The following is a 27824-nucleotide window of genomic DNA, read 5'->3' on the forward strand; positions in this document are numbered from 1 at the left end:
TCTGTCACAGGGCTGTGCCCTTCCCTTCATAAGAACATAAGAATGGCCATACTGGGTCAGACCAAAGGTCCATCCAACCCCATATCCTATCTGCCAACAATAACCAATGCCAGGTGCCCAAGAGGGAGTGAACCTAACCGGAAATGATCAAGTGATCTCTCTCCTGCCATCCATCTCCACTCTCTGACAAACAGAGGCTAGGGACACCATTCCTTACCCATCCTGGCTAATATCCATTGATGGACTTAACCTCCATTAATTTATCTGCAAAAAGAACAAAGAGAACATGTGGCACCTTAGAGACTAACAAATGTATTTGAGCATAAGCTTTTGTGGGCTAAAACTCACTTCATCGGATGCATGCAGTTAAAAATTCAGTAGGAAGAGATATATACACACAGAGAACGTGAAAAAAATGGGTGTTGCCATACACACTATAACGAGAGTGATCAGTTAACGTGAGCTGTTATCAGCGGGAGAAAAAAACCTGATTTTGGGAGGGGAACAGGAGAAAGGACAAAGGAAGCAAGAGACGAAGAGAAAAGAGGGATCAGACAGTGGATGGAGCAAGAGGTGAATCAAAAAGGACAAACCCTTATGTCCCCAGTGATTCTAAGAGACAAAATCCCAGGTGCAAAATAAAATTCTGCCTCCTTAAGCTCGTGTTTTCCATGCCTAGAATTCAACTGTCACCAGATGGATCAGACTGAACAGGTTTCACACCTCCAGGAGGCTCTTACCTTCTAAACGGCTGTTTTCTAGTAAAATCACTAAAAAGGAAGGAAGAAACTCGAAAGAGGTTCCTCCTGGCGCTCACGTCCGTGAACCCGAATACTCTCTCAGTCCTCAAAGAGAGACCTGGAGAAGGAGACTTGCTGGAGCAAAGCCACAGGGTCTCTGAGGTTTCCCTGGCCCCTCGCCCCTGTCCTGCCTGGCTGATGTCAGCATCTCTCTGTGAGGTCACCACCTCCCCACCACCTTTGGCAAATAGTCTGAGGTCCTGCAAAAGGCCTTTGTGATGTCACTGCCACACCCCTCCCTTGCTGGGCTAATGTCCTGCCCCTGGCCAGGCACTTTGAAGGTTTGAGCTACTCCCTGTGGATCACCCCACTAAGGAGCATTCGTTCTAGGCAGCAAGCCGGCTAGACAGGGAAACATCCGACGCTGCTCCCAATGCTACACTCAGTTTTTCAGAAATTAGTCGACTTTATGGCCAGAAGAGACCATTAGAGCATCTAATCTGACCCCCTGCATATCACAGGCCTCCTGTATGACACAATAGCTACTTTGGGGGCAAATACATTATAGAAAGGCATCTTGTCTTCATGAAATGACATCAGGAGATGGAGAATCCACCACTTTCCTTGGTAGCTTGTTCCTGTGGTGAATCATCCTCGCTGTTGAATATTTGTGCCTTTGTTGTAATATGAATTTGTCTCTTTTCACCTTCCAGCCATTGGGTCTTGTTAGGCCTTTCTCTGCTCGATTCAAGAGCCCTTTAATAGCCAATCTTTTCTCTCCATTAAGGCACTTCAACACTTCAATGAAGTCACCTTTCAATCTTCTTTTGAGAAGCTAAACAGGTTGAGCTCTTTCAATAGCTCACTAGAAGGCAGTTTTCTCCAGCCCTCAGAACCTTTGGTGGCTCTTTGCTGCCCCAGCTCCAATTTCACAACCACAGAGACCCCTGTGCCTTTGCGTCAGCAAGTCTCCCTCTCCAGGTCTCTCTTTGAGGACTGAGAGTATTGGGTTCACGGACGTGAGCGCCAGGAGGAACCTCTTTCGAGTTTTCTCCTTCCCTTTTAGTGATTTTACTAGAAAACAGCCGACCCTGTTTAGAAGGTAAGAGCCTCCTTGAGGTTTGAAACCTGTTCAGTCTGATCCATCTGGTGAGAGTTGAATTCTAGGCATGGAAAACACGAGCTTAAGGAGGCAGAATTTTATTCTGAATTTTATTTGATCCCCACCAATGACCTGGGCCATCCTTTGGGCTCTCTGGTGAGAACCCTCAGCCTCCCCTCCTCAGTCTCTACCCTGATTGGCTGAGCAGGGGGTTATTGACAGGGAGGAGACTCAGGTCCTTGTTCTCTTTCAAGACCAAGGAAATAAGTCAGAACCAGTTCTATGTTTGACAAATTTTGCTGCTTCTCTGCATTAATGGTCTCTGAGCAGTTCATGATTCTCTCTAACATGATTCTCCTCAAATACTGGCTGAATAATTCCTGTGCACTGTTGTTGGTCTGGAGCTCATCTGAGAGCATTTTATTCAGGTCATTCAATGTCTGAAATTCAAGATCCGATTGTTAGTTTGAAAATCAGGGCTCTTGGGTCCTATTCCCAACTCTGCCACTGACTGGCTGTGTGACCTCAGACAAGTCAGTTCTCCTTTCTCAGCCTTAGCTTCTCCCTCTTTCAAGTAGGGATAATAATGATCTGCTCCTACCTACCTCACAGTGCGTGGAGGCAGGGCCAGCTCTAGGTTTTTTGCCGTCCCAAGCAAAAAAAATTTTTGGCTGCCCCCACCCAAGCCCTGGGCTCCCCACTGCACCTCCCTGCCACCCCAGCCCTGGGCTCTGCCCCCCACATACCCTATGCTGCCCCAGCTCTTGGCTCCGCCCTTTCCCCCCTACTGCTCTCCCACCGACACCCCCAACCACCACCCCAGCCCTGGGCTCTGCCCCTCCACCTGCACCCCCTGCCACCCCAGGAGGTGTGTGTGTGTGTGGGGAAATTCCAGATCTTTCCACCTTATTCCAAATTCCTACTAAGGGGCCACTTTGGGGGAATGTGCTCAGTGGGGGAGCAGCAGCCCCCTGCTCCTCCTAGCTACGCTCCTGCTTGTGGGGCCCCTGCAAGACCCAGGGCCTGGGGCAAATTGCCCCACTTGACCCCGCCTCTGGGCGGCCCTGCTAGCAGCTCTTCTGGGAGCGCAGGGAGGAATGACTCCCCCTTCTCTAGCTTCTCCCCGTGGGGCTCTGGGGAGCAGGGAGGGTTGTGTGATAAATTCCATCCAACTCCTGCTTTGATCCAAGCCGAGGGGCGTCTCAGCCTCCACGATCCCCTTGGCAGGGCCAAACAAGGGATGTTTTCCACTGCCCAGGAGACCCAGCCAGGGACTCAAGGCAGCCCAGACTTTCCCTTTCTCCCTTCTGGGAAATCAAGTTCAAGTTCTACAAGGAGCTAAAGAAGCCTCAACCCCGCATCTGAATTAATGTCAGTTTCTCACTGCCTGTCAGAAACAAATGTCATTTCAATCCCAGGTGAGTCCACGTCAGTCATTCCTCAGCCCGATTCCTTCACCCTCCTGCCTTAGCTTAGGGCATTGCGCTACCCTGTGGGCATTTCATGTCCCTCCTCAGTTTCACACAGAGACACAATTTCCTTTGCATGGATCCATGAACAGCAAAACCTCCCTGTGTCTCTTGTCTGAGCCAGGGCATTCGATTCCATTGAAACCTTCTCTCCTGCAATGGCAAAGGTCAGACAGAGGGGACGTGGCCACCTTCAGCCCTGGCAGTGAGATATTCACTCTCCTCTTTCTTCATGCTGATGTTGTTATTCCATAAAACATGAACCATGGAATAAAAAGCTGAGTTGGAAAAGAGAAGACTAAGGTTGGCAAAGAGAAGACTAAGGGGGGACATGATAGAGGTATATAAAATCATGAGTGATGTTGAGAAAGTGGATAAGGAAAAGTTATTTACTTATTCCCATAATACAAGAACTAGGGGTCACCAAATGAAATTAATAGGCAGCAGGTTTAAAACAAATAAAAGGAAGTTCTTCTTCACGCAGCGCACAGTCAATTGTGGAACTCCTTACCTGAGGAGGTTGTGAAGGCTAGGACTATAACAATGTTTAAAAGGGGACTGGATAAATTCATGGTGGCTAAGTCCATAGATGGCTATTAGCAGGATGGGTAAGAATGGTGTCCCTAGCCTCTGTTCGTCAGAGGATGGAGATGGATGGCAGGAGAGAGATCACTTGATCATTGCCTGTTAGGTTCACTCCCTCTGGGGCACCTGGCATTGGCCACTGTCGGTAGACAGATACTGGGCTAGATGGACCTTTGGTCTGACCCGGTACGGCCTTTCTTATGTTCTTATGTTCTTATGAGTTTACTCCAGGGTGAGGAAAGAAAGGAGCCACCAACTCCCCAAAAAATCTCAGTGCCCCAGAGAAAAGCTGCCCCTGTTATTGGAACTAATGATGTGCTGGAGCTATGTTGGGAAAAGGGACTGTCTGAATTGCCAAGGCAGGAATTGAACAATCTATAGCAACATCATTAACCACAGACACACTCTAGCCATGCTCCAGCCAGTGGGGAAATGAGCAGGAATTCATAATGTCAACTATAAAAATGATACACATCTAGAAATAGCAGAATTATAATCAGCCAATCAGAACCTCTCCATAGACCCCTTACGCTACAACCTTTCTACAATATTGGCTACAAATAGGACAGCGGTCGCAACGGTAATCTATACGGTTACAGATTATGTCAATAATGTCACAGGAGGTGACACGGCATCAGTGAGACTGATACTGGAATAGCCTCCAGTTTTGGTGTCCTCCTTTGAAAAAGATGTGAAATTGGAACTGGGGCAGCAAAGAGCCACCAAATGTTCTGAGGGCTGGAGAAAAATGCCTTCTAGTGAGCTATTGAAAGAGCTCAACCTGTTTAGCTTATCAAAAGAAGATTGAAAGGTGACTTCATTAAAGTGTTGAAGTGCCTTAATGGAGAGAAAAGATTGGGTATTAAAGGGCTCTTGAATCGAGCAGAGAAAGGCCTAACAAGACCCAATGGCTGGAAGGTGAAAAGAGACAAATTCATATTATAACTAAGGCACAAATATTTAACAGTCAGGATAATTCACCACAGGAACAAGCTACCAAGGAAAGTGGTGGATTCTCCATCTCCTGATGTCATTTCATGAAGACAAGATGCCTTTCTAGAATGTGTTTTCCCCCAAAAATAGATCTTGTGTCCTACAGGAAGCCTGTGATATGCAGGGGGTCAGATTAGATGCTCTAATGGTCTCTTCTGGCCATAAAGTCGACTAATTTCTGAAAAACTGAGTGTAGCATTGGGAGCAGCGTCTGATGTTTTCCTGTCTAGCTGGCTTGCTGCCTAGAACAAACGCTCCTTGAGTGGGGTGATCCACAGGGAGTAGCTCAAACCTGCAAAGTGCCTGGCCAGGGGCAGGACATTAGCCCAGCAAGGGAGGGGGTGTGGCACTGACATCACAAAGGCCTTTTGCAGGACCTGAGCCTATTGGTGGGGAGGTGGTGACCTCACAGAGAGATGCTGACATCAGCCAGGCAGGACAGGGGCGAGGGGCCAGGGAAACCTCAGAGACCCCTGTGGCTTTGCTGCAGCAAGTCTCCTTCTCCAGGTCTCCTTCTCCTTCTCCAGGTCTCTCTTTGAGGACTGAGAGAGTATTCAGGTTCACGGACGTGAGCGCCAGGAGGAACCTCTTTTGAGTTTTCTCCTTCCCTTTTAGTGATTTTACTAGAAAACTGCCATCCCTGTTTAGAAGGAAAGAGCCTCCTCGAGGTCTGAAACCTGTTCAGTCTGATCCATCTGGTGACAGGTCACTTCCCTTCTCTATAGCTCAGGCTCCTCCCCATCTGTCCAATGGGAACAGGGACAGTTCTTGAACTCTGGGCAGTCGTGAGCCTGAGTGAGAGAAGGGGCGTTAAAGCCCTCTGTGAAGGAGAAAGGAGAGTTTCACGGTGTTTAGCACCAAGGAATTCTAAAGTTTGCTAAAATGTCTAGTCTGTGGAAACAAGAAATGGTCGGGGCCAAACTTTTTAACCACTGCCTTTTCTAAATCCCGTTCAGGGTGAGAGTCCCTGTCTTTTCGGTACCTGGGGTTCTTTGCCAGCAGGAGAGAAGAGGTTCCTGCCTCCATTTTTGTGGCCTTAACAAACCAAGTATTGTGCCCCAGTTCTCGTCTGAGAGCCCTGAAAAAGAACATCTTCCCATCCATGAACAAGACAGGATCTATCTTTCAAAGGGAACAAAGAGACCCTTGGCCTTACAGACTAGCCAGCCTCACTTCCATAGCTGGAGAGATACTGGAACACTCAGTTTGTCAGCAGCACCTACAGGATAATTTGGTTCTTAGCACGAGGGATCATGGATTTGTCAAGAACAAATCATTCCAAACCAATCCTCTTTCCTTCTTTGGCAAGGTTCCAGGCCTAGTGGAGGTGGGTAAACAGTATGAATGATGATTTGGAAAGTGGAGTGGAGAGTATCGTTCTAAAATGTGCAACTGACACCAAGCACTTTGGAGCACAGGACTGGAATTCAAAACGCCCTTAACAAATTGGAGACTTGGTCTTCTTGAGCCAAACCCCATGGCTGGGCCTCTCTCTACACTCCTCCTCCTGGGCAGTGCGCTCTGACCTTGAATGGTCAGATGCTGCTTAGCGCTGTCAGAGCAGCTTTGGCTGGGGGATTCTCCCAGCACTTTCCAATAGCGGGAAGGTACAAAATCCCCATTTGCCTGCTGGGGACGGAGCCCTAGAGCAGGGAGCAACTTGCCCAGAGTCCCCCAGGAAAAGGAAACCAACCAGCAGTGGAACCAATAGGAAACCCAGCAATGGAACTCTGGAGTCCTGGGGGTGTGCTAGGGTGACCAGCTGTCCCAATTTTATAGGGACAGTCCCAATTTTGGGGTCTTTTTCTTACCTAGGATCCTATTACCCCCCACCCTCTGTCCTGATTTTTCACACTTGCTGTCTGGTCACCCTTGGGTGTGAACATGTGTGGGTCCCAGCTGCTCCCTGCCCCCCTCATTGAAGCAGGTGTGCAGGGTTACTGCCCTGGGAACTGCATGGCACCAGTGGCCATGGGGCTGGCTGGAGGCAGGGCAGAGGCTGATTGGAGGTAGGGTCTGGTTGCAGGCAGGGCAAGGGGTGCGGGGCTGGCTGGAGACAGGGGTGTGTGGGGCAGGCTGTCTGGCTTCAGGCAGGTGTGTGTGGCAGGAGTTGGCTGGAGACAGGGCAGGGTGTCCACGGCTGGGGGTGTGTGGGGGCTGGCTGGCTTTGGGCAGGGCCACAGGGGGTGCGGCAGGAGTTAGCTGGAGACAGGGCAGGGGTTGTGGCAGGGGCTGGCTGTGGGCAGGGGGTGTGAGGCTGGCTGCAGGCAGGGCAGGGGGTGTGGGGCTGGCTGCGGGCAGGGCAGGGGGTGTGGGGCTGGCTGCAGGCAAGGCAGGGAGGATGCAGCTGGTGGGGGCAGGGCAGAGGGTGCAGGGCTGGCTGCAGACAGGGGCTGGCTGCAGGCAGGGCATGGGGTGCAGGGCTCACTGAAAATGTCCTGTCGGTATTTTAAGGTGAAGATAACACCATGGTTACCAGTTGACTGGCACATCCTGGGTTAAAGAAAGGAAGGGACCTGGAGTTAATAGTCTGAAGTATTTGTGTTACCAACCCTGTCACTGTCTGACCCCCCTTCAGTGTGGGGCAGGTGTGTACGTTGCTGTGTGGAACGCACAGACTCCTGCAGAGCAGGGGCAGCTGTTTCCAAGGCAGAGAGCCTGGCACTTAGGAGACTTTCTTGACTTGCTGTTTTGAAGCAATTCAGTAAAAGAACGGTGGAGCTACAATGTCCAGTCCAAAATTTCAGCCCCATTGGTGCAAAAATGCTATTTTAGGATCTAAACAGGAGGCTTCCAGCGCTAGGACACCTGACCAGAGAGCTCAGTGGGGGTGTAACAGCTGCTGACTCTGAGGGTCCTGGGCTAAATCCACTTGCAGGTGGAGGCGTTTCGATTTATTTGATCGATAATGAGGAAGGTGAAGATTTAATCGCAGGTATTTTTAGTAAATGTCATGGACAGATCACGGGCAAAACCCAAAAGCTCATTGCCCATGACCCGGCCATGACTTATACCATAAATACCCCTCATTGAATCTTGGGGAGGGAGGCCCAGGGGGTCCGTGGCACCAGCTGTGGGCGCAGGGAGTCCAGGGGGCCCGTGGCACCATGTACGGGGGGAGAAGCCCTGGGGACCCACGGCCACTCCAGATGCTGCCAGGTGAGGAGCCCCAGAGGCCAGCTCTGCTCCAGCCACCTCGGGACAGGTGCCAGGAGCCACTGAGCTGTGGCTGCTGCTGCCACACTTGGAACCACTGCTCAAGCTGCCCCCAGGCCAGCTGCTGGGGCAGCCACGGAGTCAGCCGCAGAGGCCACTGCAGAAGCCACAGAATCTATGACTTTTGCAGCGTCCGTGACACAGAGGGATCCCTAATAAAGAGACAAACCCCTCCCTGCTGTGACTGCAGTTCCTGGAAGGAAAGAGAAGAACAGAAAGTGAAGAGAGAAGGAAAGAGAGAGACTCCCTGTCACCTCTCTCCCCTGCTCCCTCCCCCTTGTATTCTGTAACCCCATCTCACTGGGTTCCCTGTGCTGGTGCCATGGGGTGACTCTAGAGTTCTGGGGATTTGGGGGGAGGGGAAGGGGGCTCTTCACTTCTCAGCATTTCACACAAATTTGTCTTTGGGCTGAAGTTTCTCCTGTGAGGCCTCTCAGTCAGAGCTGTACCACACCCCCTTCAGTGGGGGTGTGTGTAAATTGCAGAGTAGGCAGAGAAGTTGCCCATAAAGGGACATATTGATCCGGTGACTGGTTCTGACGGGGTCACATGTCCTCTGACACAGGCTCATGTGCAGAACATGGGAGCTCTGGCTTGTCCTAAATGCTGTAGACTGTGAGTTCCTGGAAAGGGCAGGGGAGAGGGAGCAAGAGGAGAGAGGCAGAGACATTGGAGATGAGGAATTGGGGGGAGAAGAAGGAGAGAACAGAGAGACAATAAATGATTGAAGCAGAACAGGTGTCCCAACTCCATCTTGCTCATCACAGGTGTTGAGAGAGACAGGTAGTTGCAGGTTTTCCAGTGTCAAGTCTGAACTTTGATTCTAACAATGTGCGTTGAAATATCAAGGGGATCTCCACATACCTGATCTCTTCCCCCCTCCCCTTTTTTGTATTAATTTTTATTTTGACGTGTTTGGCTTAACCTGATCATCCTTTTCCCCACCTGTATTGCAACTTGGCATTTGTTTATTTTTCCTCCCTTTTGTTCATGTCATTATAATTGTAACAGCAAAGGAATCTGCAGGAGCAAAAACTGACTCAAAACTTCATTTCCCCATCATGCTGGAACATCCTACAAACAGCTCACACAGCTGGAATCATAACACGCAAGGCCAGGGGACGGGAGATGCAGGTTTCCAAGTGTTCTGTCTTTCTCAGATGACACATTCCAGCCCCTTGTATGCCTCCATCCTGTATGACCTGCTGGACTTTGACACATTTATTGTTTCATTCTATAGATAATGTGATTGTAACACAATGTGACTGAAATTGTACCACTTCCAGATGAGGAAACAACAAAAGAGAAAAGCCATTATTGCATTGACTGGGAATCAAACCCAGATGAAGTGCTTAGAAAGCATCCCTGCACACCACTATACCAATGCATCTGGCAGGAGTAGCTTTCCTGCAAGCTGTGAGTGCTGGCAGAGGGAGTGACATATGACCACAGAGTTAATGAGCAGGGTGGATGGGCTGGAAGCTGCCTGACAGCTGGGAGCAGAGTTAGGATCCCAGAGTGACTGAAAGGGGGCAAAGGTGAAAACAGATCTCACTGGGAGCTGGCCCCACACCAGCCCCGCCCCAGGAGAGGGGAACTGAAGCTCAACTTCAATCACAGAAAAATCTTCCCTGAGAAGGAAGCTTGTGTTAAAGACCAGGTTTGTGTTTGTTCCTGCTACATACTGCGGGGCTGGGTAGTGCTGATTCCAGCCCCCAGACTCTGGGAGGATAAGGAACAAATTCAGGCTGCCAGTGACCTGCAGGAGGGAGATGATCTTTTGACAGTGACGGACGCCTCGTCCTAAAGGCCTTTGTCTGCCCCCTTCCAGTGACTGTTTGGTACTGGAATGCAGCTGCCACTCCTGGGTCTCTCCTGGGGAAATAATGTTTCTGTGCAAAATACCAAAGCTTTTAACAGAAAGGAAGAAAAGGAAATGGCCACATAGGACTAGGACATAAGGAATGAAACACAAGATCCTTCTCCCCTGTGCATTGACTTTTAACCTTGTTTGTGGTGGTGTATCCATGTTGGTCCCAGGGGTCCTCTGGGGCGCCAGGCATTGGCCACTTTCGGGAGAGTGGGCTAGATGAACTGGTCTGACTCAGTGTGGCTGTTCTTATGTTCTAACTGCTGGTTATGGAAGAGACGACCTTCCAGGCTACACAGACCTGAAGAAGGGTGCTGGGTTAGCTGCACAGCTTGTCTCTTTCACCAACAGAGGTTGGTCCTCTGCAAGCTCTTACCCTCACCCGCCTTGTCTCTCTTGGACTCTGAAAAGTGCTTTCTCCCCACTCTCCTTGGAGAGACATTAAGTTTCCCTTTGGGCAACTATCAGGCTGAAGCAATTGTATTGACTGTGACACTAGAATTGAAGATTTAATATTATAAATGAATGAGTCTAAACCTGAGGTTCTGGTTTTCACATTGGTTTTTCTAACTCCGTTCCCAATGCTCTTCTAGAAAGGCCTCCAGGCTGCCTGCCCAGCCCAGCAAAAGTGGCCAGGAGAAAGCCCACACTGCTGCTCTTTCAGGTAGTTGAAGGCTGCTATCAAACCCCCCTCACTCAGTGAGTCCCCAGTCTGTGGCAGTGCATAGGATCCTTCCGTCCTAAGTGCAGGACTCTGCAATTCTCCTTGTTGAACCTCCTCAGATTTCTTTTGGCCCAACCCTCCAATTTGTCTAGGTCACTCTGGACCCAAACCCCGTCCTCCAGCGCTTGGATTCTTTACATGCTTTCACAGAGCAAAGAGCACATGTTCCATGATTTCATAGGGCAGAGTTTTGTGCTATCGGGAGCTTTCCCTGTGTGAACTTGACAGGTGGCTCAACATAGAGACACATTGTGACCCTTCTCAGGGTGCTGAGGACTGTGAGTCTCCTTGTTGCCACCTGCCACAAGGAAGAGGGAGTTTTGCATTTGGCAGCTGGATGTTAGTGACCAAACTCACCAGCCTGCTGGAACTCAAGGACCCTCCTCTGAGCTACAGCACCCACCTTAACCCTTGAGTTCCTTCAATGAGTCCCCTCTGGGGTCCAGCCTGGATCACCAGATACCCGGTGAAATCCCAGATCCTCTCTTCCCAAGTATCCCAGGTTACTAGTTTTACTGTGGACCATTGCTACTGTATCTCACACAGCACCTGAGTACAGTTATCAAACAAGCAAAAAATTTATTTAACAACGGATAGAGATTTAAACAAACAAACGTGAGTGATGGAAACCAACTGTTACCAACTAAACAAAGGCAGAAAGTGATAGAATAGAAAGGCCAGCACAAAAAAAACAGAGAGAGGAACAATAAGATACTAAAAGGACAATGGTTGGAACTCTCCATTTCTCTCAGTCTTTGGATTGATGGGTACTAGAGCTGTAGCAACAGTTGAGGAATCAGGGTAAATTAAATCAAATTAACTTTTCAAGATTAGCCATCATTTCCTGTATGACTAACAAAACACAAAACCAAGACAACTTTCAGTTTTCCAAAATAATTCAGATTATCACACAGTCTCTTACTCTTTAACCAATAACTTCACCTATAATTTCATTTTAATTGGTAACTTTAGCAAAGGGTCATTGTCTTAAATTCTTCAATAAATCTGAGCTACATCCTATCAAGCTGAACTAATATCCAATTGGGTGACCAAACAGCCTTCAGGAAAAATAGAAACCCACATCACAGAGAGACAATACATGACAAAGAAAGTGTCAAGTGAAATTCCAGAGCAGGTTACATCTGATTATTCAGAATCGGGACAAGAGAGTCTCCCATCACATTCTCCTCTGATCCATTCAAACCTGCTTCACTCATCCCTGTCTCCATAGTCAGTTATGTTATTTACAATTTTTTTAGTATCGTAGCATCCCCATAATGAGGGAAAAACAGCCCTCTTGCCAGAAGTGGCTTTACAATAGATGGAACCTGGGATTTAAACTCTAAATGATCACACTGTATTTGGGATCCATTTGAATTCCCCTCCCAGGACTTTGACACTTTCATCTCCAGTCATAGCGACTCTGATATAGGATTAAAGAAGTCAAAACATCATCTGCAAGCACAGACAACGGAGAATGCTTCATCACATGACACTTTGAGAAGTGGATGGATAGACTGTGACGAAGATAAACTCTGCCTGGCTCAGGCAAAAGGTAACAGTTCTGCAGTGATGGGGAAGGAGGGAATCTCTGAGTCACCCCATCTCCTTCCAGAGTCACAGAAGCTGAAATTATACTGTTTTCCCGCCCCTGCTCCTCTTCATTTACATATAATTTGAAAAATTCCCAATATATCTGCTCTTCAGCACAACCCAGAGCAACGTGAGAACAATTGGCAAGGATACAATCTGTATCACTGGTGACACAATGGAGGAATGGTATAAATGTAACACTCCCTGGTTCCTCATAGGAAGGGCACACTCCAATTACTTGTGGGACAATAGAAAGGACAAATAGGTCCATCTCAAAAGAGGGCGAACTGCAAAAGGCAAAAATGGGCCACTCATCTGGACAAGCTGAGGGATAACGGTGCTGCACACAGTTCAAAGAGCTTGAAAAGTTACTATGTGGGAATCAGGAAAAGTATTAAAGAAAAGAAAGTCTTGATAGCCCTAGAGATTTTTACAACATTTATCTCACTTGCATATTCTCTGATGGCTAACATGGGTTGAGCTACGACTGAAGTTTTTCCCACACTCACTGCATTTGTAGGGTCTGTCCCCTGTGTGGATTCTCTGATGCCTAATAAGGTGCGAACTGCGATTGAAGGTTTTCCTACACTCACGGCATTCATAGGGCCTTTCCCCTGTGTGGATTCTCTGATGTCTAGAAAGGTCTGAGCTGCTAGTGAGGCATTTCCCACACTCACGGCATTCATAGGGCCTCTCCCCTGTGTGGATTCTCTGATGTCTAGAAAGGTCTGAGCTGCGATTGAAGGTTTTCCTACACTCACGGCATTCAAAGGGCCTTTCCCCTGTGTGGATTCTCTGATGTCTAGAAAGGTCTGAGCTGCTAGTGAGGCATTTCCCACACTCACGGCATTCAAACGGCCTCTCCCCTGTGTGGATTCTCTGATGTCTAGAAAGGTCTGAGCTGCGATTGAAGGTTTTCCCACACTCACGGCATTCAAAGGGCCTCTCCCCTGTGTGGATTGTTTGATGACTAATGAGGTGCGAACTGCGATTGAAGGTTTTCCCACACTCACGGCATTTGTAGGGCCTCTCTCCTCTGTGGATTGTTTGATGACTAATGAGGTGCGAACTGCGATTGAAGGTTTTCCCACACTCACGGCATTCATAGGGCCTGTCCCCTGTGTGGATTCTCTGATGTACAGAAAGGGCTGAGCTGTGAGAGAAGGTTTTTCCACACTCCGGGCATGTATTTTTTCTCTTTCGCCTGAGGATATCCTGCTGTGTTGTGGTTTCCATGAGGACCTTCTGAGTTCCCCAACAGGAAATACATTTATCCACTTTCTTCCCTGGCTGGTTTCCTTGATCTGTTTTTGGTCTGTGCTGAATCTCCCAGGATTTTCCCTGCTCATGACTCCTGACACATTCCTTTTCGATCTTTGAGATAATGCTCTGTTTTTACCCACTGGCTCAACATTTTCAGGCTGAGAATTCTGCTCCTCTTTCTCACATGCCATTGCATCACCTGCTGTGATAGAGACAGAAACCTCAAACAGGGATGGAAAGGGGAAGACCAAACAAAAACAAGTGCTGAAGACAGGTCAAATAAAAATCAGGAGCTGAACTCCCCCAAACTCTTCCCCCAAATAGGAGAGAGGAGGGGGATGAATTCAGCCTTCACATCCCATCCAAATACGCAGGGGGAAGGGAGGAAGCTACTGCCTGGTGTCTGCTAGGATCTATAGGAAGCCATGAACTATATGTACCCTGAGGATATGACCCCTGCAAGGGACAATAATGAACTGAGAGACCTCCCCAAGAGCTTTGTAGGGCATCCCAGATGTTTCCTTCAGGCACTTACAGATTCTGAGGTGGTTTAATGTTTCCTCACCTGTGCAGGAAGATCTCAGGATCTCTCTTTCCTCTGAACGCTGGAGGTCTGGGACCCATGGCTCTTCCCCTTGTTCCAGCTGGGAGATCGCATCAAGTTGGAAAACTAGAAACCCTGCTCAGATGAAAGAAAACAAAGGAGTTCAGTTGATTTCATAAGACTTGGTCATAAAAAAACATTCTATTAATTTAACTTCAGTGCTTAATGTGACCTGGTGGGCCAGTGGCAGTTCTCACTGAAAATGCCAAAGTTAGGGCAGGCTGAAAAAGGGAGAGCAGATGCTCCCAAAACTGCTGGTTAACACTAAAGTTAAACTCACCGACCAGTCACCAACTGTGCTTCTGATCCCCCACACGGGTTATCGAGAAGCTGAAAAAAGAAATCACACGGCCCCCTTTATTGCATCCCTGTTCTCTGACTCCCAATCAGCAACTAGGTCCAGTACAGTGAGAGGTTATTTAAAAACTCTGCTCACATAAACAAAGTGTTCCTCTGACCCCAAAGGGTCAGCCACATCACCAGGTCAGTATAGGTTTGGATATTACCCAAAATTCCATCCTTCCAGCCAATCCTTTAGCATCTAAACTAAAGGTTTAAACGAAAGAAAGACAGAAAGAAGTTAAATGGGAACGCAGTCAGATACATTCCAAAATGGATATATCAGGTTCTTAGCAGTATTGGTGAGTTGCTGGCTTGAAAGTCCGTCTGGAACGCATCCATAGCTTGGATGGGTCATTCAGTCCTTTGTTCCAGGGTTCAGTTTGTAGAGAAGTTGCTCCAGAAGTAGGAAGGGGATTGAAGACAAATGGAGATGATGCAGCTGCCCTTTACATTCCTTTTGCCATGTGGCCCGTACTTCCTGTGTCCCAAACACAAGCTTCACAGCACGTGGCATGGAAAAGCCTTGGAGTTCTCATTACACAGGCATACCCGGCATGTCTTGCTGACTCAATAGGTGTATCCTCTTGGTCCTTTCCATGGGCTCATTGTACAGATGATGACCCTGAATGGGCCATCAAACAGGCTAGGCAGTGTTGATGCCAATATGTCTGGGGGTGTCACCCAGAAACACTGCACAAGTCTGGAAATACAGATATACCCTACATATCTATAACTCACAATACAAATATCAGAGGGGTAGCCGTGTTAGACAAAGGTGATACAAACGTAGAAACAAAAGTATCATACTTGGCAAATCATAAGATTTTCACTGACACCTTACATGGCATATCTAGCACAATTCATTGCAATTTTATCAGATTATATTATTATTTTATTATTAATACCAAAGTGTCTCACAATTCCATACAGTGTCACACTTGGTAAACCAGTGAATTCCCAGGACCAGTTCCCCAGGTCCTTGAAGATGCCGAACACTGTGCTTATGAGGGATTGAAATACCCACATATCTGCTGGGAACACACACACAGACACTGTGTCAGTCTATACCCCTCATCTAGAAAATTATGATCAATTTTGTACACAGTATGGCTTGTGAGGTATCATTTGAAAACGCATAACCTACTGAATATTATCCTCCTGTTAAAACGTGTAGTAACACTGTATGTAAAGTTATGAGATTTTACTGTATGATATTACTGAAAAAGTTACAATTCTGGGGAACACCCACAGACCAGTTCCTCAGAGACAGCAAGGCAAACAGCTGGTCAAACAGCCAGTCTCCTGCAGGGGGAAGGTGGGAAGAAGACATTTACGTTCCATCACAGGGACCACTTGAAGTTGTTGTGGAAAATGACCACACGATTGATTTTGAATCAGCTCAGCCTGAGGCTCTTTTCTTGGTTAAAAGTGCGCAGGGGGCAACAGCTATTGGAATACTGTCCCCCTGAGCTAAAAATCACACAAGCCTTTTAAAGCTTAAAACCCCAAACAATGACACATACGTTGCATGTTAATTTCCTTATTTGGAATATATTGCAAAATATGATGCAGGTCAAAAGCAAGCTGAACAATCAGTTTTCCATATTCAGCCTTTCCTGTTATTGTTATTACACCTGGTGATATAGGAGCAAGACTCTGCATGTCTCAAGAAATGTCACTACCAACCTAGGCCATTTTCACATGCTGGGGTGCAATCCAGATCAGTGAGGAGTTGTGTCATCTGTAATCCTGGGTGAGATTCAGTGTTCTGCTGCTGGAGCTCCCCGGTCTGGATACCCCCAGCCAGCATTCAAGGCCGCACCGAGTGTCTGTGTGATAAGTAACCCTGGACCGGCAGCTCTGACTCCAGCCGCCTGCTTGTTACATACCAAGCCCATTCTGGTTTGGGTAGAGATGGCTCAGGCTTTGGGAGAAGGCCGGGGGTAGGAAGCTTCTATTCATTATGCTGGACCTAACCCCCAGTTTTACTTGAATAAAGAGGAGATATTTGGCACTGTGTGATACTGCTCCTGTGCTCTGTTCCCAAAGTGTTCTGCAGCTTGGGAGGGTCTCTGGTAGTGTGTGTGTCACTGGCATATTGGGGTGATGCTTAAACACGACAGAGTAGAGGTGGCATTATGGGGGTGGCATGAACCTTCACTCTTCATTTCCCTTTCAAGAACAGAGGAACAGGAATCCTTACCCAGCGAGGTCACATTCTCATAGTTCTGCTGCATGACATCCCAGTAGAGGGCTCTCTGAACGGGGTCCAGCAGAGCCCCTCTTCCTGGTGAAGTACACAGCCACCTCCTTGAAGGTCACCAGCTCCTGAAAGAGCAAGAGTCCAACACTCAGTACCTGCTGCCTCACTCACAACCCCACTATTCACGGAACAGCAGCACCAGGTAAATGGAAGCTCCGGGAGGCACATGTTAACAGAGTCCCACCTCACCTAGCTTAGAGCAGCCAGGCGGCATCAGAGGGTAGAAAGAGAGAACCTTTGTGTCTCCCAGCTGACAGAGGGAGGCAGGATCTTCACATTTATCACATACCTACTAGCCAGAGCTTGATATAGGAGATGGGGCTGTCTCTGGACCCTAGTGGTGTCTCCCTGGTAGGAATCCCAACACTCTCCAAATTAAATATATAGAAGAAAGGGGAAGTCAATAGTAAAGAATAGAAGTTAGAAGGTCAGATTTGTAGAAAACTGGTAAAGAAAGCGATCAGAAATCAATGACCAATCAATGACAATAAGAAGGAAGATTTTAAAAGTATATTAAGTGCAACCTTAATCCTAACAATGGTACTTTACTAATAGAAATGGCAGAATTATCAAAATAATGCAGAAGAGGTAAAAGTCCTCAATAAATATTTCTCTCCTGGATTTGGAGAAAAACAGATGATGTACTCGTATCATAAGATGTTGATGGCGACACTCTTTCCATTCCAACAAAAAGTCATGAGGACAGTAGCTATTAAAGTCAGATATGTTTAAATCAGCGGGTCCAGATAACTTGTATCCAAGACTTTCTAAAAGACCTGAAATCTGACATCTATATTCATCAAGAGAATGGAGCAGCCAATACTGGATTTCATTCATTAATAAAGAATCAAAGAAGGGTAATATGATTAGTGCCCACTAACAAAGGTTTAGAGAAAATAGAGCCTATCAAACTAACGGGATATCCTTACTGGAGGAGATCAAAAGTTTGGTTGCAGCTAATAGTATTGATGTAATTTACCTAAACTTCTGTAAGGGATATGACTTGATCAGCACAATATTTTTACTAAAAAAACTAGAATGATACAAAATAAACATGGCATGCATTAAATAGATTAAAAACTGTGATAGTAAATGGGGAACCAGGGTCGAGTGGATTTCTTTCTAGCAGGTTCCCGCAGGGATTGGTTCTTGGCCCTGTGCTATTTAACATTCTTATCCATGACCTAAAAGAGTGTATAAAATCATCACTTATAAAGTTTGCAGTTGCCACAATGATTGGGGTTGTGAGTAGAATGAAGTGTGAGTAGATTCAGGCTCCATCACTGGGAGTCTGGGAAGTTGTCCCAGCCCTGGCTGGAGGGTTATTTCCTGTTCCACAAAGAAGGGAAGTTCCATTCCCAACTCCTGTGCCTTGAAATTAGGCCCTATCTGACATTACACCCCCATATTCATCATAGTGGTACGGTTATAATATGATTAGGACATAATTATGATGTATTTTGTACAAGATGCATTATGTGTGGTGTCACTGGAAAAGTTATGATTTGCTGAATATGATTATCCTATTTGTGTGCACATATCACGTTCGTATCTGAAGTTATGGATATTGACTCTGTATCTGTCTTTCAAATGTGCTTACTCTGGGTAACACCCACAACGAGCTTTTCAGGTACAACAGTGAAGAAGCCAGACAGTGCTGATGGCTCATCAACAAAGACAATGGACTGTGGAAGAGCTTAGCCTTCCTCTGAATGTTTCAGCCAGCCTATTAGTCATGGATACTAGGTAAGGTAATAATTGGAGATATACCAATCTCCTAGAACTGGAAGGGACCTTGCAAGGTCATCTAGTCCAGCCCCCTGCCTTCACTAGCAGGACCAATTTTTGCCCCAGATTCCTAAGTGGCCTCTGCAAGGATTGAACTCACAAGCCTGAGTTTAGCAGGCCAATGCTCAAACCACTGAGCTATCCCTCCCCCACTATGATGCAGCAGGGCCTGTGACCAGACCACATGACACTAAACTCCATTTTAGTACCTGTATTTTTCCACAAACTGGACTGGGAACTGAGTTTGGAACAAAGGGGTCACGCCATATGGAAAAGCTACACAAGGTGTGGTGTGACGTTATCTCTTGGTCTCATTCCCCACAGAAGAGAACTCCTGGAAACACCTGAGAAACAAAAACTGAAGTGGGGGAAGTGCTGCTCCCAGGATAAAGGGATTTCTAGCTTGTGTATGGAAACTTGGTGGACTGCTTGTATCATCAGTCAGGGTGAGAAACTGCTAATTCAAATTCTATCCAGCTAGTATATTAGTCGTAGTTTGAGTTTTGGTTATTTGCTAAATAATCTGCTTTGATCTGTTTGTTATCACTTATAATCACTTAATCTGTCTTTCTACAGCTAATAAACTTGTTTTATGCTTTATCTTAACCAGCGTATTTTGAGTGACGTGTCTGGGGAAAATCTCAGCTTGGTTAGCACAAGCTCGCTGTGCACATCTGTCCCAGATCGAGGGGAAGGGGAACTATATTAATGAGCTGACATTACAGAGATCCCTGTGCACTATAAGAGGGTATAATTCTGAATGTATCCTACAGCAAGTGTGCAAGGTTGGGGAGCTGAGAAATTGGCTGTTGTCGTCTATCTGTGCTTGAGCGGCTTAGGTAAAGCACTCAGGTAGCTTAGTTGGGTGTATGGTGTCACCTGCTGTCCTGTTGGGTGATAACAGGCACTGGAGAGGCTGGCTGAATCTCCAGCAAATCAGTGTGAGAAGGGCCAGCCCAGCTTGAGGGTTAGAGGGCACAGCGGTTCCCAGAAGCCCCCCAGACTGCCCCCTGCGGGTGACAACCCATCACACCCTAAACTACACTAGTGTCAGCAGGTTTGTCACATCCTGTCCCTCCCTTTCTCCGCCCGAGATATTTCCTGCCTCCCACCACCTCTAGCAATTCCCACCCTCCTATGCATTTACTGCTCCTCCCTCCAAGCAGAACCCACCACCAGCTCCCTGAGAATCCCTTACCTGAGACAGCTCCATTGCAACCATTTCCTTCCCCCTGGGAGGACGGGATGATCTGGAGCAAAACATGGATGTTATTCTGTAGCCTGCTGGGGTGAAAAGGGCAAGGTGTAAGAATTCAGACGGGGCTTTTGTACATTCCACAAGCCGATTCCCCCCAGGTTTTCCCCTGCTAATGGACACTCTAGGTTCTGCCACACTGTGAAGCACAGAGTGACCTTATCCCAGTACAGGCCTAGCCCCCTCCCCCCAGGGTGTAACCTCTGACACATGGTGAAACCCTCCCAGTAACAGTCTCTCTGTTACACTTATCAAGTTGGTGGACAATACCAAGCTGGGAGGGGTTGTAAGTGCTTTGGAGGATTGGATTAAAATTCAAAATGATCTGGACAAACTGGAGAAATGAGCTGAAGGAAAGAGGATGAAATTCAATAGAGACAAGTGCAAAGTACTCCACTTTGGAAGGAACAATCAGAGATCAGAGAAGAGCAGAATCCAAGGAGTCACTTTGGGGGATTCTCCCTGTCATTGTCCCCAAGGCAGCTCTCTCAGGTTTACAAAGTTGTTTGATGTTACAGCCATTATACAGTCTCTCCTGGGAGTGCCCTTTCATCGGCTGGACCTAGTTTTAGTTTTCGGTAGTTAACAATCTTGGTTTATTGTTTATCTAACCAGTATGTTTGGATTCAAGTGTGTTGCAAACTCCATTTGGGATAACAAGCTGGTGCATGTCATTTTCCACTGATGAAATGACAGACTTCATATGAGCTTGCTTTGTTCAGTAGCGTGCTGGACAGTGCAAGACGCACATTTCTGGGGGAAAGTTGGGCACTTGAGAATTTGCTGGTTTTTTCCTGAGGTGTAATTCATGAGTGGCTGTCTAGCAGCACTCAATACTGTGTAGCAGGGAGAGAGTTACATGCTGGAGACTGTGTGTAAGACAAGACTGTGTGACAAGAGGGGCTGTTCTCACGGGAAAACAGTGGAAAAGGCACCCCAGGTTGGAGAACTGAGGGGACACAGCTATTTAACAGTCCAGATTGTACTCTGGGTAATGTCACAGACACTCATTATGACAGAGCCTCTTTCAACACAGAGAAAGTAAATCCATGTCCCAGACATCGAAGACTCCAGACAGAGGGCAACTGTCCCTGGCACTGCTTCTTGCTGACAGAGAGGTTCAGAGACAGTGAGAGAGTCCTGGGGAAGCTGGGAACAGGAAGCATGGGCTGGTGGGGATCAGCTGAGAAAGGGAACAGGAAGGACAGGGATATCACTGAATGCAGGATCTCAGCAGTACTAGATGACAGGATAGCACATAGTGCAGCCCATTGGAAAACATAATCCCAACTATACATACAGAATGATGGGGTCTACATTAGCTGTTTCCACTCAAGAGATGGATCTTGGAGTCACTGTGGATAGTTCTCTGAAAACATCCACTCAGTTTGCAGCAGCAGTGAAAAAAAGCGAACAATGTTGGAAATAATTAAGAAAGGGATAGATACGACAGACTATATCATATATCATATTTGTAAAAACAGCAAATGAATCCATGATACACCCACATCTTGAATACTGCACGCAGATGTTGTCGCCCCATCTCAAAAAAAGATATACTGGAATTGGAAAAGGTTCAGAAAAGGGCAACAAAATGATTAGGGGTATGGAACCGTTATGCCAGACCTAACTTCCAGTTTCACTTGAGCAAACAGGAGCTATTTGACACTGTGCAATATGGCTCCTGTGCTCTGTTCCCAAAGTGTTCTGCAGCAGGGGAGGGAAATGAGAGAATGTTCTTTTTCTTGCCTATGTCCCAAGGATGGACCCCTAAAATGGAGCTGAGCACAGGGACCTACTAACGCTAATTCCGCCACTGAGCTTCCTTCTCTGGATACCCCCAGCCAGCATTCAAGGACGCACGGAGTGTCTGTGTGATAAGTGACCTTGGGCCAGCAGCTCTGACTCCAGCAGCCTGCTTGTTACACCCCAAGCATTATTGTGGTCTGGGTGGAGAAGGCTCAGAGTTTGAGAGGTCAGGGGTAGGAAGCTTCTGCTGATTATGCCGCACGTAACCCTCAGTTTTACTTGAGCAAACAGGAGATATTTGACACTGTGCGATACGGCTCCTGTGCTCTGTTCCTAAAGTGTTCTGCAGCAGGGGAGGGTCTCTGGTAGTGTGTGTGTGTCACTGGCATATTGGGGTGATGCTGAAACAGGACAGAGTAGAGGTGGCATTGTGGGGCTGGCGTGTACCTTAACTCTTCATTTCCCCTTCCCAGATCCGAGGGGACAGGAACCCTTACCCAGCGAGGTTACAGTCTCATAGTTCTCCTGCATGACATCCCAATACAGGGCTCTCTGAGCGGGGTCCAGCAGAGCCCACTCTTCCCTGGTGAAATGCACAGCCACCTCCTCGAAGGTCACCGGCCCCTGAAAGAGCAAGAGTCCAACACTCAGGACCTCTTTCCTCACTCACAGCCCCACTATTTGTGGCAGAGAGGAGCCAATCAAATGGAAGCTCTGGGTGGATCCCACTCAACAGAGTCCCACCCCCACTCCGCTCAGAGTATCCAGCAAATACCAGGGTGAGGGGACGAAGAGAGAGCCCCTTGTCTCTCCCAGCAGATCCATCACACACCTGCTAGCCACCGACTGATTCAGGAGATGGAGCCCCTAGCAGGGTCCAGGGAGAGCTCCCTGGTAGGAAGCCCAACACCCTCCCCATTGTGAGGAGCGGGATATGAAGGGAGAGGCAGCTCCAATAAGCCTGACTCATGGGTGCCCCCTTCATATCTCACAGCGGCCGCTGGTTAGTGAGGTCAGGCTCCAGCACTGGGAGTCTGGTCAGTTTGACTAGCTCCATGTAGGTGGGCTATTTTCTTTCTTCACAAATTAGGGTATTTCCACCTCCGAACCTCCTGGGTCTGTTCCTAGAATCTGGGCCACTTTTTAAATAACTCCCAGCAGGTTTGCCACACCCTGGCCTCCTCCTTTCCCCACGCTGTGAATTTCCTGCCCCGCTCCAACCTCTAGACCAGACTGTGCAAACCTTCCCATCTCCGGTGTATTTGCTGTCCCTCTCCTCCAGCAGGAACCCACCAGCAACCCCCCAATAATCTCTACCTGAGTTGGCTCCACTGCAGCCATTTCTCTTCTCTGTCCCACGCCAGGCTGGGATGAGCTGGAGCAAAACATGGACGCCATTCTGCAGCCTGTCTCGGGGAGAAGGGTGTATCAGAACCGGTTTTGGTTAATTTCACATCAGAATTCCCCCAGGCCCTTTCCCTGAAGACAGACACCCTAGATTCTGCCATGCAGGGAAATGCTCAGTCTGTTTATTACAGTGTAGATCTGGCCCCTCCTGCCATGCTAAGCCCAGACACATTTTTAACCTCCCTTCTCCCTCCCCTCATCCTCTAACAAAGTCTCTGAACACAAGGCTAGAAAAGAGCAGAACCAAAGGAGTCACTGTGGGGGATTCCCTCGGACACTGACCCCACGGCAGCCACACCCCAGCAGGGGGAATATGGAGTCAGGAACTGGCTTTTCCTCTGTCTGATCCTTGTTTTGTTCACTGGAAAGTCACAGGGGCAGAGGGAGCCCTGGGGGATGTCTCTTGAACTGGAGTATGGAAGGCCTGGAGGGACAAAATAGATAAGAAATGTCCATGGCCTGTCACTAGCAAATAATGGCCACCATGGATCCACCCCAGAGGTGGCTGCATCTTAGCACTGCAGGAAGCAACCCCTCACCAAGGCCATTTGCCATGGGGCTTGGGATACTTCTCAGCTGACACTGCACTCAGAGTGACCTCCTCATCCCGTGCCAGCTGGAGAAAAGGGTCCAGCCAACTCTTCTGTAACTGGTTGGGAACCACCGATCTCCAAACAGGGGGAGGCCTCTGGCTTTGATGGGTATTAAATATGTGGCTGATCTCTTTCTTTTGTAGCCTGATTTGGGGAGGGTTAGTAGGGACAGTGGAATTTATCCACTTAATTTAGTTGTATTTAATAAGTAATTTTCTAATTAATTAGTAATGTTAATAATACTTGATAGATATTAATAATATGGGTATGGCTCCAATATGTGTGATCAGAAGATAAAGTTCGTCTTGAATCAGGCTTCACAGAATTTAATACAAGGAGATTGGGGTATATTACAGGAAATTTAGACAGAGACAGAGTTTAGTCAAACAAGACCTTTTATTTAAAATCAATAAAACAAGAAGTAAATGTAAAATGTTAAAAAGCAGTATGAGATTACAAAGTTATAAAATATCACAGTTCTTTAAGAGATATGATATGATATTACACAGTTCTAAATGCACTTTGCAGCAAATAGTACTAGAGTAAATTTCACACCTCTGCTAGAGGAAGTATAGTTATAAAGAAACTGGTTATGAGTTAAACCCTTCTTAGCATAGATGCTTTAGAGGTGAAGTAGAAATTAAGAATTATTTCATACTTACAGCTGTGAAAGGACAGAACACTATGACTTATCAGTAGTTGACAGCTTTCGTAGGTGTAGGCAGGGTGAGGCGATGGAGAATAGAAGGATGGGTGTATCGCCTGCCTAATGGTGGATTGTCACACCTTTTATAGGGCGAAATCCTTCCTCCTATGCCCAAATTTGTCTTTCCCCATGGAAAGGTGAGGGTACCTGTTTTCATTGGCTGACCTTTGTGTGCGTACTAATGACAGCTATATAGTAGCTTATGGGTGTATGTGTTACATTTGTGGTCAAAAATACCCTCCTTTGTACCCTAACTAGGTGAAAGGTTAGTAAACATTCAAAAAGTCCCTAGACATTGTGCGTAGGTTTGTCTCCTATTATTACTTTTCTGAGTAAGGGTCTTAAAGGTTGCTGTCAGCGTCACAAAGGAAATAGGCCAGGATGTCTGGCTTAGAAGTTTCTAGATATCTTGCGTTACAGCTATTGCAAATTCCTATTAATCTATGCAGCTTACACACTTTATCAAAAAGACATTTTATACAGACCAACAGATTAATCCTCAGGGCTACACTTTGGCAAACATTTTAACAGAGGTAAAGGAGGGACCAAATGATTCACAAAGGAGTCGGGAAAGATGATCTCTGGGCAATTTCACCCCCTGCAACCTCCAGGATGGAGAAGAACTCAGGGCAACAGGTTCCCTCGAAGGAAGAAGTTGCTGGGATTTAGAAACACGGGGAACAGCCCCAAACCCGAGGGGATTTTTAACTGACATTTGATAATGAGATAGAAAGAGGCAAAACCTGAGCTTTGAGAGCAACGTTCAGAAATGAAAGAGAAAGGGTGGAAATCTGAGAGATTTTGGATCCATTTTGCAAATTATAGAGAGACAAGTGGAAAATCAGAGGGATTTTATATCAGTTGTTGATAGGAGGCAAAATCTGAGTGTTTCACATCAATATTTGATAAATGAATAAAGAGGAAATGGGCAACATTTGCAAACATTTTATATCCATGTTCAAGAATCTGAGAAAAGGTGTAAATCTGAGATTTTCTTAGAATTTTATAATTAGAGAGACGGGGAAATCTCAGGGCATATTCAATTAGAAATAGACAACTAGAGAGCAGTGGGGCAAATGTTTAGGGTATTTTATATGAATCTTTGAGATTTGCAAAGCAAATATGTCACAAACTGCGTATTTGATAACATGAGAGAAAAACATCAAGATCTGAGGGGATTTTATATTGCTGTTAACAAACTAGTGGAAAAGGGGGACTGTTGGACTGGATTTTATACGACTGTCCAATACATAAACACAAAGTGATGGTTCCCCCACCCCCACCATTGCCATGGGCAGCAGGGAGCCCTTTGAGGAGCTGATTAAAAGGGAGGGGGAGGGGGAGCTGAAAGGTCCCTGGATAAAGGAAGGGAGCAGCAGTGGGGGACGGACAGGTGACTGGCAACTGATGGTTGGGGGCAACTGCGTTGGTAGTTAGGGGGCAACAACTGGGATTGGGAAAGGGGGGTCTGGGCAGTCCCCATGGGGGACACGTGCATCTCCCTTCCCTGGCAGAGACCCGGCATCTCCTAGAAGATCAGGGTTGGAAGGGACCTCAGGAGGTGTCTAGCCCAACCCCCTGCTCAAAGCAGGACCAATCACCAACTAAATCCCCAAATGGCCCCCGCAAGGAGTCAGCTCCCAGCCCTGGGTTTAGCAGGCCAGTGCTCTAACCACTGAGCCATCCCACCCCCACTCCAGGGGCAGCCATGTGCTGGGGAATGACGCAGGGCAACAATTTCCCACCTACACAAGGACAATCGCTGCAGATAACACGGGTGGAAAATGCCCCTCACGAGAGAAGATTTTAAACTGACGTTTGAGACTCATGGGGAGAACGGGGGAAATCGGGGGAGACGGGAGAGCTGATCATTGGAGGAAAGGGGGAAATCGCCCCTGATTTTATAGCGCCGTGTGAGACTCTGAGCGAGAAAAGGGGAATAACTAGAGAGAATTTTTTACGGGGTCGAGAGCCAAGTGGCACAAACAGGGACAGGATCCAATTAACCCTCCCCTACCCCGCCCACCACTTCTCCCCACTTGGGAATTTCCTGGCTGCCCAGAGACAGTTCAACCCTCCCCTCCCCGCATCCCACTGACCTTCCCCTCCAACTCCAGCTTCTCCTCCCTGCCTGACACCCCCATCTCCCCACACCACAGGATCCCCTGCCAGGCCCCAGTCTCTGCCCCCAAATCCCAGCGATGCCGGGGCAGCTCCTGCTGCAGCTCCACTGGGGCTGAGGCAGCTCTGAGGCTTCTCCCGGGTTCCCGGGCAGAGTCACTTTCCTGCCCAGCCCCAGTGCCCCCGGGGTCTCTCACTCCCGGGGCTCCGTGGGAGGCTGGACACCAGGGATGCAGGACGGCAGGAATGGGGTGACAGGCCTCCTGTTCCTCAGTCTCACGGCGGGACCCAGGGGTTCGTCGCCTCCGGCTCGGGAGCACTGGGAAGACCCGACCGTGGAGGGGCCGTCGCTGGGGGACGGCCCGCCCAGGCGCTGAGCACGTCCTTATATCACTTCTGTGGCGGGAAAAGGGCTGAGGAGATGGAACGCTGAGGGCTGGTTTTGGCGGGAAAAACCGGTTTGGACTGGTTTGAGCCTGTCCCCTGATGGTAAACAAGTCCCCTCTCAGAGATGGAGTCCAGGGGTCAATAGTTCATATGCTCCAGATTGGATCTTATTTTAAAGCCAGTGATTTACTTCGTAGACATCTTATTAACCAACTAATGGAACCTATTCAACAGTTCATACTTCTCACACCTAACAATGAGATAAAAAAAAGAACACAGACAAGCCTTGTCAGTAACAGCTAATGTTCCAACTGGGACGCACGTGAGCTTGTTGCAGAGCTGCTGCTCAGGGATGGGAACCTCCTGGCACCCCAGCCTCCAAAATCACTCAGGCTGCACTTTCTGCACGACTAGGTGCTGGCTGAGGGGGGCGTGGGAATTGGTGGTGTTGGTGGCACCAGGCATGACCCAGTGTTGACAGAGGGGTGGAAAATGACAGTGCCAATGAAGGCTCCCTGTATTAGGCCTCTGCTTGTCCGAACCGCGTCCATGTTTAGACTTTAATTAACTTCACAGGCTAGATGAAAAGAATGAAATGTGTGGCAACTAGTTATCAGTACCAGGAGGCAATTATACAGCCTGCTTGCACCTGGCTAAAGGGAGTGAAACAGAATGACCGGTCAAGAAAAGTTACTAACGAGATAATATGTTTTTTGCCAAGTATGATCTAACCTGTTTAGAGTAATTGCTGCTTCATAATGTATTTGCTGTATGGGAACTGAAAAGGAGGGAGAAGAGGGGGAGGGGAGTTGGGCATTGGGGGTAATAGACATGCTTAGCTAAGATCATGTATAAAGACAGAGAGCTGCTTGTATGAGGTGTGCTTGATCTGAGGTGTGTTCCTCCAAGCACGCGCTTTGAGATCTCAAATAAACTTTTTTTGCTTCTCCACCCTGGTGTGTCTAATTGGAGCGAGGCACTCCGGGCAACGAATCACTGTTTGCTGTAGCCTCAGGCCTTGTGCCAGCAACAGTTTTGGCGTCCCTGGGTGGGC

The 27824-nt window shown here is 47.7% G+C and overlaps 1 long non-coding RNA gene across 1 annotated transcript; it reads right to left on the reverse strand.

The window, feature by feature from the left end:
* Positions 1-16788: 16788 nt before the first annotated feature.
* On the reverse strand, positions 16789-19810 carry LOC120385226. Its single transcript, XR_005589361.1, has 3 exons — positions 19751-19810; positions 18762-18896; positions 16789-16829 (listed from the first exon to the last, which is right to left on the reverse strand). It is a non-coding gene; the product is annotated as an uncharacterized LOC120385226 (long non-coding RNA).
* Between the last annotated feature and the right edge of the window lie 8014 nt (positions 19811-27824).

Source organism: Mauremys reevesii, linkage group 17 (genome assembly GCF_016161935.1).
Source record: "Mauremys reevesii isolate NIE-2019 linkage group 17, ASM1616193v1, whole genome shotgun sequence".
NCBI classification, from domain to species: Eukaryota; Metazoa; Chordata; order Testudines; family Geoemydidae; genus Mauremys; species Mauremys reevesii.